Source organism: Callospermophilus lateralis, unplaced genomic scaffold, assembly GCF_048772815.1.
Source record: "Callospermophilus lateralis isolate mCalLat2 unplaced genomic scaffold, mCalLat2.hap1 Scaffold_63, whole genome shotgun sequence".
NCBI lineage: Eukaryota > Metazoa > Chordata > Mammalia > Rodentia > Sciuridae > Callospermophilus > Callospermophilus lateralis.
This window is the reverse complement of record NW_027514713.1, coordinates 14,890,875-14,904,589: the sequence shown is the minus strand read 5'-3', so window position 1 is coordinate 14,904,589 and position 13,715 is coordinate 14,890,875. Positions and strand designations below refer to the sequence as shown.

Here is a 13,715-nt window from a genome sequence, read left to right as displayed (position 1 = left end):
TTTTAAATTTTAAGTAAACTTCTCTTTAGACTCAAAATTCACCATATAACTATGGTACTAATACTATGAATGATGGATGTTAGAAGAAAAATTCTTAGTACTTTTTAGAGATTTGTTTGAAATGAAACACTAGATCAACACATGATCCTTCAAAAAAATATAATAATGCAAGCACAGCAATAAATTTGAAATAAAGAAGGTATAGACATTATTAGCTATAGGACTTTGAAACCTCATGCTTTGGACCTAAAAGGCAATTATTTTGCTTTGTAATTACAGCACTTTCATAGCTGTGTGAGGAGTCTTAGATCCATGTTTTTGTTTTGTGATCTCATATGCTTCATTTATTCATATGTATTAATGTAATATATGCTTATATGAGTAATTTGAAATTATATGCCTCTTTCTATTTATAGAATTCTTTAAGAAATTCTTGGTAATCACACAGTTTCTAAATTAGAGAGTAATTACCCTGCAAGCTAGAAAATGAACATTGGCTTAAAGAACTCTTCATCCCAGAGTTTAGCCTTAAAATTTCACATAGTTGATGGTCAATAAATTTATATGGTTCATAAAGTTAAGATCTGTTGAATCTTAAAATAAAGAAACAGGAAACCAGAGAGTGCTTCTTCACAGATGTCAAGCTGTCATTACTGGGAAACCCAAGGAGTCTTACAGGGCAGTTTGTCTCTCTGATTGATGTAGTTATGTAAAATTCAAGTCCTGCTTTTCTTTCCCACAACTTTGGCTTTCCTGTGTCATCTTGTTCTTTGCTTTTCAGTGATCAGAGAAGGAGGTAGGTTCACAATTATTTGTTCATGCTAAAGAAGCAAACAACAAGCAAAAAAAAAACAAACAAAACAAAACAAAACAAACAACAACAACAACAACAACAAAAAACAAACACAACTAAAAAACAACTGAGTTTGTGAAAACTTCAGAAATTTAAGTACAGTGATCAGGGTAGGATGAGATTCCACTGACCTAAATGTTCCTTTAAGAAAAAATTAGATTCGGACATTTTCATTGTAACAGAAATTCGAAAGGACATATATGTATGTATATAAGCACACATGAAACTAATACATAAAGAACTAATAAACACAAATATTCCTCCTCTAAACTTGGAAATTATATTCCTGTGTATTTTTAATCCAGGAATGGGAAATTACTAGCATGTTCATTTGATTTTTCAAAAATTTTCAGTGTGCTTCCAAACCCTTTGATCATGATCCTCTTACTTGTCATTTCTTAACTAAGAGAGAACAGGGTCAGGAAATTTTTAATTTTTTGAGTTAAATTGGATCCAAAGGCTTTATGAGAAATATAAGTAGTTTGTGGCATTGTGATATTGCTCTCTATAAAATGAAGTTTTGAACATAGAATCTCATTTCTTTCTAAAAATTTTAAAACTTATAATTAGTCAAATTATAAAATTCACATCATTAGTAGTTCTATTTTTTATTAATATTACAGTAACAAGTTTATAAATAAAAAATGCTAAATTACAAATGGAGATATGGTACAGTGGTGGAGCCCTTGCCTACTATGTGTGAAGTCCTGGGTTTGATCCTCAGCACTACATGAAAATAAATAAAATAAAGGTTTATAAAATATCAAGTTAAAACTCATGTCTTCTTTTATAATATGTATACAAATAAGTAATGTTTAAAATCTCTAGATGACCTTCCATATGTAAGTTGTATCAGTAGAACTCATTAAGCTTAGAACAAATGGGAAACTAAAATTAATTATCATTCCCTATTTTAAAAATGACTTATTTTAGGAGGATATGAATTAAAGAAGCAAACATTGTTAGAAGAAAATATTCTCAATGTACCATATGGAACACAGTTTTCTAGGCTGAGCAGAACTGTTGGAGCTGAAATCTCTCTTCTGCAGCTACAAGAAACCTCACCAGTATGCTAAAATTCCCTCCTTCCACAGCCTTTCCATGAACCAACTGCACACTACTTCTGAATCTAAGAATGCAGAGGCACTTATCCAGATGGATGAGGCCAGCGAGGATGTGGTGCAGGTAACAGCCTAAAGAGTTACACGTTTTAAGGAAAGACATCTTTAAGTTCTGTCTCTGCAGGCCTATAATTTGAATATCTATAAAAAATGACAAAAATTCCCCTGGAAAACACAGAACTGTGGCTTTCCCAGTGTAACATGTCAGCTTTCTCTTAATTTTACTTTCTTCTCTTTTGGATAACAGCAATCCTTGGAGAGCTGGTCTCCAAATTTTTTTCTGGACTTATTTGGAATGACATTTCAATTGGAATCATGTCCCAGTCAAAGTTCCTATTATTCTGATCATAATATCAAATTAGTCCAGTCCCATTAAACAATTTACAATGCCTCAACTTTGGCGTGAGGGATTCTTGGCACCTCCAATGGTTCCACTATGGCTCTGAGGGTCCTACCTCTATCATGTGTGATAGGCTCCTCTTCACTAGCTTGTTCCCAAAAGAAACACCTGGTTTTCTGGGTACTTTTGTTTCTGTATGCCACCATTTTTAAAGTGGCAGTTTTGTGATTCAGGCTCTGTGTAAATTAATCTCAAATTTTAGAAGAAAAAGAAGAAGAAGAAGAAGAAGAAGAAGAAGAAGAAGAAGAAGAAGAAGAAGAAGAAGAAGAAGAAGAGGAAGAGGAAGAGGAAGAGGAAGAGGAAGAGGAAGAGGAAGAGGAAGAAGAAGAAGAAGAAGAAGAAGAAGAAGAAGAAGAAGAAGAAGAAGAAGAAGAAGAAGAAGAAGAAGAAAATGAAGAAGAAGAAGAAGAACTGAAGGCCACAGGCTGAGGAGATCACAGGAATATTGAACATGGAGCTGAGTCAGAGCACATGCTGGAAGGCCACCCTAAGGAACCTGTGATGAGCCCTCATACTCACTAATGGTGGTAGAGGGGGAGATCTGCCCTTTCTCTTAGAGAAACCATGTAATATTAGCTTGGGCTTGTGTGTACTATATATAAAGTTATATAAAGTGTAAAAAATAAAATGGAGACTTGTGATGGAGAATCAAAAGAAAGTGCAATCATTTTAAGCAGGTCACTGATATTCCAGGTGTTGGAATCAGAAAATACTGCTTCATCACAACCATTGTCAATATGTGAAGGGTTAATAAAAGTGTCATAAAAAATAAAACAGGTATTTCAGAGAGATTTGGAAACTTGAACTAAATGGTAATACAATAAAACTATAACCTGTACAGGTAATATTCTACGTGGTTGATTTTGGGATAGTTTGAAAGATGCATAAAAAATATAAGAAATACCAAACCATGAGACCTCCAAAGCCATGTGCAAGAGAAATATAAAATAGGAGAAGAGCATAACTAGTTGAACAAGCATTTGTGTGATAAGGCAAGCCTCCTTTGTGGAGGAGGAAGCCCTAGGCTTTATGTGCCCTGGAAAAGTTTATCCTCTATACCAGCCCCCATCCTGGCCCAGCCACACCTCTGTCTTTGCTGAAGTTGGTTGTGCCCTTTTTCCTTGCATCGCGCCAATTGATCATCAAGGTACCACTTGGAAATGTCTCCTATATGTTCACTTATTCTCTGTGAGTATTGTTGGGTGAGTTGTGGCAGAGGGGTTGGCTTGTGTCTCCCCCAGCTTTGTGGAGTCTCCTTTTGTTTTGAGCCACAGAGAGCTCTTTGGAGAGCTTCAGAAGTACACACATACACCCCGATTTTCCTGTGGACTTGACACACAACATTGAGCAGGTGAGTCCAATCTCTTTGTTTAAGCTTCCCTGATTTTTAATAGAAAAGTGATTCCATTCCTAATTGTGAGCATTAGATTCATTTACACTGATACTCAGACTTTAGCTCCAATCAGTGAAACAATAATCTCTAGAGAGTACTCTTAAGCATTGGATTTATTAATCTTTCAGGGAGGTTCCTAGATGTTATGACTAGTATTAAATAAATGTTAATGGACCAAGGTCTTGAGTACATATTATACATTTGTATTGTGGCTTTTATATATTTTTAGAGGCTTGAATAGAGTTTTTTCCTTTGGTACTTGTGATTGAACTCAGGGGCTCATAACCACTGAGTCACATCCCCAGTCTTCTTTTCTATTTTATTTACAGACAGTGTCTCACTGAGTTGCTTAGCACCTCAGTTTTGCTGAGGTTGGCTTTTAACTCATAATCCTTCTGCCACAGCCTCCTAATCTGCTGGGATTGCAGACATGTGCCACCTCACTCAGCTTGAATAGATCTTTAACATCTCCCAACTTCTATTTATTTATCTTTAAGATGGGGCTGATGCCACTTGCTTCCCAAGACTGTGCTGAGAATTAAATGAAGTCATAGATAGTTGGCACTTGGTGCCTAGTGAATGCTACATAAGCCAGGGGGATGACAAGCCCTTGTATTTTTGCTCTGTGGGCACACAGCTTTTTGTCTGTTGGCAAAGCCTTGAATAACTTAGCAAAAACCTGTTTAAAAAATACATAAAAGGACTGGTGATTTTATTAGTATATTCATTTGTGACATATACATGTGTGGGCATAACATCATTGATCAGTCTCATTTCTCAGTGCCTGAATCATCTCTCTTCTCTTCTCTTTCATCTGTCTAAACTCAACTATTCTCTCTCCAATTTTTTTGAGATCCACTTCTTTTTTCACTCCATTTTTCCTTTTACCTTTCACATATGAGAGAAAACACTTGACAATTGACTTTTTGAGTCTAATTTGTTTCATTTAATTTGATGATCTCTAGGTTCATTCATTTCCCACAAATGGTATAATTCCATTCTTGTTTATGGCTGAGTAGAATGAGTAAATTTGTGAAAAGATGTGTAGATGCTATTTTCTGGGTATGTCACCTGCCAGCACACAGAACCTTCATGTCCAAGCTCAGCCTGACATTGTTTGAGTCAGGGAATGAAGATGCAGGACGAAAATGGTCTCATGTGAACCATTTGAGGTCTTCCGATCTGTGGCTTTTACTGCTTGTACATGCACCAAACAGCCTGGTAACTTCCAGAGTGTCCTTTAATGTCTGCATTGATGACTAACCTGTCTTGTGGATCTGTTTTCTGTACAGTTTTATTCTCAAGAAAAGGGAGTCAATGTGAAGGTAAAACCTCCTGATTTTCCAGGTGTCAGATATAGGATTTGGCTCCTTCCCACAATTCTTTCCCTTTTGTTCATTCATGAAACTGCCTTTATCAGCTTTACATTAGTCCTTTATTCATGTGGCACTGTTGTATTCATCCTGGCCCTGAGCTCTGATTGGGGGCAGGGAATCTAGAGTCAGAGCAGACCTGGGCCCACTGAACTTAATTATTTTATTTTTTTTTTACTTTTCAGGGATTCATGTTCCCATGTTGTGAAGTGAGATTGACAGCTAGTAATGGTAACATTTAATGACATCAGGAGCCATTGATAACCATGTACTGGACTATTGTTTTTTGAGATTTTTGTCCCCTGCCCCCTTCACTGGCAATAAGAACTCCATGAGAAGAAGCCATGTTTACATCCATGTTGCAGGACAGGGATGCTCAGCTGTGTCGAGTTAACTTGTTTAAGGTAATACAGCTAGCAAATGGCAGCTTCATTGTAGCTGTGGGAACAGAGGGGAAAAATGCACAAATGATCATGGTAAAGTGTTGGCACATAATGATCTGGTCATAGATCAGTAAAAGGAGGTACAGGTACAATGGAAGGCTTGGCTCTAACCAGGGTACAGGCAGGGCTGAGGAGGTGAGAGCAGAGTACAGATTAGAAGCAGGCTTCACTCCTACCTTAAAGAGGTAGCTCAGAGAGTAACACCACAGGAGGTCTGGGACTGCCTTTCAGGGATGGGGCAAAGTGGGTGGTTCCCAAATTTGACATGTAGAAATGCAGAATATGAGGATTGTGCTTGGTGGAAAGCCCCAAGCTCCTTGCTGTTGTATATGCATGCACATAGGCACATACATGAGGGATGCCCAGAGAAATGTCCTCACCAAACATTGAATTGCCTTGTTCCTTGATCTTACATACTGTGAAAAATGAGTGTCTGTGGCTTATAAACCACCCAGTCTAGCATAAATTATTGTAGCATCTTGATGAGAGTAAGGAAGTGCACCATTTGTGTCCTCACAGGATAAATTGAGAAGTTTCTTTGTAGCTCCCTTTTAATAAATGACAATAATCCCATTCCATGGCTCTACCCACATGACTTAATTGCCTTGCAAGACCACACCTTTGTCTGCCTAGGCTCATGATAAACTACCACAACATTCAAATACATACTCACACAGGGTCTAGGACTGGTCATTTTTCCCCAAGTGTGTATAGCCAAGCTTCTGAAATCTGGACCTCAAAGTAATTGTAAAGTCCTTTCTGTGTTCTTGGCATTAAATATTCAAAGAATTCTTCAGTGTATGTTAATAATCGTATCTGTGTATTCACCAGACTGCTCACCCTAGATAAGAAGTGGCTCCTGCACTTGGAGACTCCAGTCTAATGGAGAAAGTATAAAACCCATGTTGTCCCTTGCTGTGCAGACACTAAACATTGCATATGAATCCTGGGATCCTTTAATGTCAATTACTGAGCAGTAAATGTTACATCACAACAAGCATTGCTACTTTAGGTAAAAATTTTGATCACACTGGAGAAAAAGATCCTGGAAATCATTCAAGCTTAAGAAATTAATTAGTCACAGAATAGTATGGTTCATATTTGAGTTGTCAGACTCTTACCTGTCTTTTGGCCCTTGATTTTTGTCCTTTTATTTTATTCTATGTTTTGAACGTGGTTGTTGTTTATGTGGCTCAAATATAAACCCAGTTAAAATACATTGATGACTACCTATATTCCATCTCCACTAATCTTTTCCCATTGCCCTTCATAAACATATGTTTTAATTGTTATATATTCTTACTGTTTCTTGTTCTGGTAAGAGGCAATAACAATAGTAAGTTATTATGTAAATTTCTTTCTTACCCAAAAGGGAGTGCTCCTGTATATCCTGTCTGCCCCTTATTTTTTACTCAATGAAAAAACCTGGAAAACACTCCACATATGCAAAAATCTTAAATTCCCATGGTGTAGGTTGATCAAAGTTGGAACTAAACAAATGATGGACATTCGGGCTATTTCTGAACTTTATTTATTATCAATATTTCTGTATTGAAAAGCTCTGGGAATCTATTTTATATTCTTGCAAATGTACATTCAATGTTCAGTCCTGCAAGAAATATTGCTTTATCAATGGCTACTTTTTATAATTTCAAATAATAAAGCCCAATTTGCTGGAAGATTGGAACATTTTTTCTTTCTCCCACCAGGTATACATGTTCATGCTTTCTGTAGATGCCCCAGTAGACAGAGGCCACATTTTGGATATTCTGTGCACAATCACATTGTGCTGGTAATGTCTTCTTTTTCTGAGGAAACCATTTCTTATTTCTGTTATTTTTTTTTCCTTTTTACATATGATTGATACCATGTCATGGTTACAGAAGAAAATACCAGTGTCCTACCCTTAATAAATCCATGGCTTGGTGAGAGTCCAATGCTAAAACCAATAATTTCTTCCTAGTACAATGATCACCAAGGACACAATACATTTTGGTTATTTGTGTCTTCCAACAAATTGATCTATGTAATATAAGTCCTTATACCTATGGGCTGAGAGTTTTAAATAGTGTTTATTTATTTTAATGTTCAGGTATTAACAGTGATAAGATTATTTATTTTTTAGTTAGAGGTTTATCTATTTATTGAATTTTAGAAAGAACTGAGGATATGAGCCCTATAAAAAAGAATTCCTGGAACACCTCGAATATTTTAAATAAATGCCTTAGAAAGTAATACATTGGTATAATTATTCAGCATACAGTAATAAATATAATATCACATTAGGTCACATTGACAATGGCAGTAGAAGAAAATGAGAAGCAAGCATTCAAGAACATGCAGAATTCCCACAAGGTACAAGGAACCACAGGCTCTGATGTGAGAATTTATGGTTTAACTTTGCCAAGCAGGAGCTTCTGGGGCTGAGGGTGATGTCATAGAGAACATACAGCAGGCAGATGGTAAAAATGGAGAAGTTCCCCCAAACCTGTGAAAGTAGATTATTAATTTATATTTGATGTAATCTCCAAAATACTGAGACAAAAACATCTTTAACTATAAACCCCATAATTTTCAGAATCCCTAGATATAATAGGGCCAAGAAACCAATGGTAAAGTTCTAGGGTTAGATCTTGTGCGAGAAAAGGAATGTGAAGTTGCAGAAGAAAATTATGGTGTTAGCTGAGATCTCAAGACGAACTTCAGAGGAAAATGTTTCTTATACAAAAAAATATAGTTTGTTGATCATTTTTACATATACCATATTAATAGTATATATATTAGGAGAAAATGAAGCAGAAGCCTTTATTTCAAATATTGTCATCTTTATCAATCTCAGCCTATCCTATTACCAGAGATGTGATATTTGTGGAAATAGCAATCAAAAAGAATTTATTTTTAGAAATAGTTACATAATATCTTCTTAACATCTTATAAGTGTTTTAGATCATTTTCTTTTTTGAGTTATGCTCAATCTCTGGGCCTGTGATATGCTTTTTAAACCCTGTAATCTCCAAGCATTTGCCCTCTATAAAAATCCGGTTTGATAGATCTTGCTTCAGAAGAGTTCCTTTAACATGTAAAATGCTAAATCAGTTGTGTTTCTCCTAGGAAGTATTTTTTAGGTACTCTCTTCAAAATGAGGAAGAAAATATTTCTCCAGACTGACATTCTTTATATAAAGAGCAAACCAAACTTTGTTAAGCTTTGAAGAAATTTCATACTGTTCTGTATTCAGGTAGTTCTCTGTGTGTTGCTGAGTTGCCTTTTGATGTCCAGAAACCTGTGTTTTATCATCTCTACAATGGGAATAATTTTCTAGGACAAAGATTAGCAATGTTCCTCATGCAGCCTACTAATACATGACTGGGCTGTGATTCAGACCTAACAAAGCACCTGTAAGACACCATGAAGATTCCAATTTTTTAAACATTATCTGCCATTCACATATATCACATATACTCCCTTTCAAAAGATTGTAATAACCTTTTTAATGTAGGCCCCTGTGTCATAAACATGAACAAATATAAAATGTTGAGTCCTCCATTTCTAAATTCCATTTTTTTCCCCTATGGTGATTCAAAATGATACAACTAATTTCATGTTTCTCCTTCCCTTCGTTTTACTCTATGTTCCCAATTAGAGTTCTCTACTTAGAGGCATAAAGAGATATCTATAATATATAATATATATACATATATACTGTGTGTGTTTACATGCATAATAAATATATACTATGGATAGTATATGTATATATATACTATGTTTAATATATGTTTCTATATACTATAGTATACACATTCTATTATATAAACAAAATATATTTATATTATATAATATACATATATGATACATATACATATATTATACATATACACACAATATATATATGTATATATATATATATATATATATATATATATATATATCACTGTTTTGAATATTTATCATTAATCAAGGCCTAAAATAATAGGAAAATTTGTATGTGTGGTAGAGGTATTTGGGCTTTCAAATTAGATGCAATTTTTTAAATGTATTATTTATTTATTTTTTGGTACCAGGGAATAAACCTAGGGGTGCTTTACTACTCAGTTACATTCCCAGCATTTTTTAATATTTAGAGACAAGGTCTCAACAAAGTTGTTTAGGGCCTCATTATGTTTCTGAGAGTCATTTTGAAATTGTGTTTCTCTTTGCTCAGTCTCTGGAGCCACTGAGGTTTTACACATGTGTCACCATATGTGGTGATACCTGCTTAATAATTAAAGTGTCTTTAATCATGGAAGAAAAACAAATGTCATAGAGTAGTAGTCATTAGGTCTAAAGTCAATAATGAAATAAGGAGTTTTCCTTTAATGCTTTTAAATAATAGACTCAGAGTTGTGATTATATGTGAAGACATGGGCACCACTTTCTGGAACATCTTCTTTTGCTTCTGTCTGATATCTTAAATGAAAGGGTCAATTGCCAGCATTTGGTGGGAAATAGTCTACTTTTGAAAACTCTCCAGTTAGACCTTCCTGCTCTTATCGATGGCATTATCTCTCATATTTTTTTGACTTGAGAAGAAGTATTGGAAAAAAAAATACATCCCCCACCTAGAATAAAAGAGAAGCAGTCCGGACCTTTATTTTTTTGAAGTCAGAAAAATTATAGTTCTGAAGTCCGGAATGTGGTTTTATGAGCTGTGATATTCTGGAGGCTTGACATATTGGTTTTGAGGGCACAGTTTCAACAATGCATATACTTTTAAAATAATATTTTATTTGTCACACAATTGTAATATTCCCATATTAAAATATTTATGCCATTAAAATCAATTTTTTACTATTTATTTATTTTGTGAGTAGTAAAAAAATATGACTACATTTGTGTCTCATGTATTCTTATCATTGTGCTTACTGCTGTAAAGGATTGCAGCCCAGTTAAATTTTCAATGTTTCTTCAGAAGAAGAGAAAGCAAGAAAGTTAAATAAAATTTTTCATTATTGTTATTTTATTATTTCCATCCAAAATAATATACAAATTTATAAAATCACAGATTAAAAAGACCTTATGTGAGAGGTTAAATGCAAATGTTCCTTTGGATAGGTTGGGTCTCACTACTACCAGGAAACCTTAACTTAAGCCAGTTGCAGCCTGAGGCTCTGTATTTCATTTGCCAGCAACTGAAAAAAAAAAAAAAACTGCAACCAAGAATCTGTCTTTCTAACCTCATTCTTTTCAGCATTTGATGACATGTCACTAAAACAGAAAACTCAGTAGGATTAGCCTGAGAGAGTGAAAATATAAGTGCTGTCCTCTTAGGTGTGCTATATCAAATATAGCACATGGCCAATGATGAGAGGCAGGCTTTGGCCATCTGGTGTGGCTTTTTTTCTCTATAGATTGCCAGTAGTTTTTTCCCTTTCTAAGATTCCTCTTTATGTTCAGTGGATCTAATTTTATCCCTTGTTCATGTGCTGGAATATTTACTGACAGAACATTGGGCCCCTCAAAAACTAGTAAGTGGTGGTGTGCTCTGGTACCCTGACACTGGTGGGCAAGGCTTCATGAAATTGGCTGTACTCTCATAGGAACTGGCAACTGTGGAGTGGTAACCCTGGGGTAGTCTCTAGAGTCTGCAGGCCATGGTCTTCATCTAGGTTAGGTTATCTCTGAGTCTTTAGTGGCCAGTAATTTTGGGCATGTGTCAGTGATGGGGACTTTGAGAGTCCTGTCCTATTTCTGCAGAGTATCTTCCATCCTTACCTGAACTTCTTTCTGAAAGTGCAGCATTTTAGCCCCTTTCAAGATTGTGTTGTGGAGTGAGCAGAGTCACTAGAATCGAAACTCCATGTGTTCTCTCCTTGCATGAGTGTGGTAGTGATCTGTAGGAGTCTCAGTTATTCCTTCCTCTCAATCTTGCTAGTCTTTCTTTTTTGTGAGTATAGTGGTACTGTAGATTAAAAATGACTACATTTGTGTCTGATGTATTCTTTATCCTACCTGAGATTTTCCCTAGCCCGTAACTTCTGCTGCTCCCTTATAATCTATCAGTACTCCTCTGTCTTCAATTTCTACAATTTTTACTTTAGATACCATAGTTCTATGTTGACACTCCTTTGCAAATATTCAGAGCTGCATTTCCCTGCCACAAACAGAACCAGTTTTTGCTTCTCTCCCTCTGTACACTTTTCTGTATTGATTTCCCATGTGTGTCACTCCAATTACTTTCTTTGTAAACACACTTTTGAAAAGATCTAAATGTCATTTCTTTTATAAAGTATTTTATTGGTACATGTTATATGGAATAGTGGATTTCACTGGGGCATATTCCTACAGGCACATAAAATAATTTAATTAAATTTACTACCCAGGATTTCCTATTTCTCTTTCATCCTCCTTCCCTCAGACCTCCTCACATCCTGACAGTTTTCACGAGATTTCCTCATTTTCTTTCTTCTCTCTAGCTTCTGTAATGGAAGAAAACACATGGCACTTTTCTGAGTCTGGTTTATTCCACTTAATGTGTTCTCCCTCTCCATCCATTTTCCTGCAAATGACACAATTTTGGTCTTCATGGCTGAATAATACTCCATTGCATGTATATACACACACCATATTTTCTTTATCCATTCATTTGTTGAAAGACAGCTAGCCTGGCTTTATAACTTTACTATTGTGAGTTGTTCTGCAATAAACATGAGAATATATTGATCCTTAAAATATGCTAAAAAGACACTTCTCAAAAAAAAGTAAAGATAACTAACAATGATAAGAAAAATGCCCAACATCTTTAGCCACCAGGAACATGAAAATTAGAACTACTCTGAGATTCTTTCTCATTTCAGTCAGAATGGCAATCAGGGAGACCACAAATAACAAAAGTACTGATGAATTTGTAGGGAAAATGGAAACCTTATGGACTATAAACCAGTACAGCCACCATGTAAATCAATATGAAAGTTCCTCAAAAATCTGAAACCGTATCTACTACATGATCCAGCTATTCTATTCCTTCATGCTTACCCAATAGAACTAAATATTAATTTTATAATACAGTGCTAATTATTTTCATTTTGAGAAATTGAGCAAAAGGAACATCAACCTGGAGTCTCATTGGCACAGCCCCGCTCTCATTGGAGAAGCACTTTGATAAAGAGGCCTGTTGCCAAGAGAGGCACTTATAAGGAAACTGCTTTAGGGAAGAACTTCTTGAAAGAAGCTACTGAACAAGCTGATGCTGGAAGCTGACCAGAGCTACCTTCTTCAGATGATAATGAAGTAGCATTACTGCTCTGGTATAGAAATAGACTCTAAGAACCAATTTTCTCCCTACATACTATACCCAAGCTCATTGGCTATGTTTGCTCACTGGGAATGAAAATATTTAGATGGTCTAGATGAGAAGTAGAACATTTGGGAGTGGACAGAAGAGATTTTGAAACTGGCTAAAGATATCACCTGCTCTGTAATTGAAGCTGCTCTACTAACTGGAAACTTTCACTGGCTTTTGTATTAGGTGTTTTACAGACACTAAATTCAGGACTGCCCTTTCTATTTGGCACCTCCAAATACAAACCATCCCTCAGACTAAGTGGTTGCACTGTGGGCTCATAGACCAATGTTCTGGAGATAGATGCTTTATAAAATGGAATCACCCATTAAAATATCCCATAGTGATGTTTACTCTAGAATTTTTGCATAATCAACCTAATTTTGCAATTATAAAAGACAGGAAGTACTACAACTACATTCTTAAGGTTTTCCCCTTGGTGACTTAAACACTTGATTCAATGATGTTCATCTTGCTTTTTCAAGATGTGTTTACAAAGTTATCAATCTGAAGGACTAACTGCTGACTGAATAGCAAATCTATTGACAGAAAAGCATAATGAGCCTAACTATTTATGGTTTATGATTTATTCCAATCTTTAAAGTGTAATATGTGCAAGTAAAATTATATGCAATAGATACTTCCAATCGAGTTTAATTCTATATACAACGTGTTCAAAAAATTGGAGAAATCAATGGCATATATTTATGGCACATAGAAAACGTTACCTTATTTTTCTGCTTCATTGAACATGAATATTTTTAGATTTTTGTTTTCTCATTGAAATTAAAAATGCATTGACTTTTTACATTGC

General features: G+C 35.3%; 1 pseudogene; it reads right to left on the bottom strand.

The window, feature by feature from the left end:
* LOC143389660 (kynureninase-like) overlaps positions 1 to 3,501 on the bottom strand; it is a 92,442-nt pseudogene extending 88,941 nt beyond the window's left edge.
* Between the last annotated feature and the right edge of the window lie 10,214 nt (positions 3,502 to 13,715).